The following is a 1,614-nucleotide window of genomic DNA, read 5'->3' on the forward strand; positions in this document are numbered from 1 at the left end:
ACACACACACACACACACACACACACAAATAAATAAATAAATAAATAATTTAAAAAATAAACTTTAAAAAAAAAAGAAATCACTAGGCCGGCCAGATAGGTCAGGCAATTAAAGCACCTGCTTACGCAGATACAGGGAACTGGGTTGATCCCCTGCATGCTGTGCCGGCCCTGCCCCCGGGGCATGCTGACATGGCGATTGAGATGGGAGTAGTGGCACCCACCTATAATCCCAGCATGTGGGAGGCTAAAAACAGGAGGATAACTACAGTCCGATCTGTGTAGTGAGACCCTGTAGACCCTGTACTAAATACATTTTAAAAAAGAAAAGAAATCACCAGCAGAGCAAAAAGAAAAACTACAAACTGGGAAAAAAAATTTGCCAATTATCTCTTGCACAAAGGACTTTTATCTAGAACATATAAAGAATTTTTAAAAATCAAGCCCCCAAAATGTAAAAACTCAACCCACAAATGGGCATTTGAGATGAATACATACTTCTAAGATGAAGAAATACAAATGCAAATAAATATGTGAAAAAAATGTCCAACATCATTAGTCATTTGAGAAATGGAAATTTTAAAAAACACGGAAATTCCATCTCACTCCAGAAAGAAGGACTATCATCAAGAAGTTAACCCAGCATAAATGCTGGTGGGCCTGTGGGGGAAAAGGATCCCTTTTCCGTCATCACTGGGAGTGTGGACTGGTACAGCACTGTGGAAATCAGTGTGGACTTTCCTCAAGAATCTAGGATTGTAAGTCTCACTGGAGCCAGTTGTTCTCCTTTATGTTTTTCCAGAAAAATTAAAAACATCATAGCATAGCAATATATGTGCACCCATGTTTACATCAGTGTAATTTATCACCACTAAATCTTGGAAAGAACCCAAATGCCCATCAATTGAGCAATGAATAAAAATAGATGGTATTTTAATACAAAGCAGAATAAAGATAAACTCTAGGCTTTTATAGGTAAATGGAGGCAACTAGTGACCATACTCATAAGTGAAATTAATCAGACCCCCATGTGTAAACATCGTGTTGTCTCCCTAGTAGAAGAACCTGAAAAAGTAAATAAAATCCAAAAGGTACAGTAGATGTTGTAAAAGGAAAAGAAACTGCTCAAAAGGAAAGAACAAGTGGGATGAAGGAAAGGAGAAAAGAAAGAAAGAAGAAGTGAAAATATATATTCATACAAAATAGTTCAGGTAATTGCACTATGTTGTTGAGACAGCTCAGCAGTCTAAGCACCTGCCTGGCAAGTACAAGGACCTGGGTTCAATCGCCGGTACAGCATGCCACTCTGGCTCTGGAACCCTGGTATGCTGTGCCAGCCACTGAAACCTGGCATGGTAGTAGATGCTTGCAATCCTGGTGCTGAGGAGACTGAGACAGGAGGATCACTACAAGTCTGAGCTGCACGGCAAGCCCTTTGTACCAAATAAATACATAAAAGATTAAAACAATTAAAATAAAGCGATAATTGTACTACTAATTTCTATTGGCTTATTGAAAGTAGCAGTAGGAGCTGGTGAGATGGCTCAGTGGTCTAAAGCACTACTTAGAACAAGCTAAGCTAAGCAAAGAACAGGGACTGCGGTTCAATCCCCCA

The sequence above is a fragment of the Octodon degus genome, unplaced genomic scaffold (assembly GCF_000260255.1).
Source record: "Octodon degus isolate 3935 unplaced genomic scaffold, OctDeg1.0 scaffold00049, whole genome shotgun sequence".
Classification (NCBI taxonomy): Eukaryota; Metazoa; Chordata; class Mammalia; order Rodentia; family Octodontidae; genus Octodon; species Octodon degus.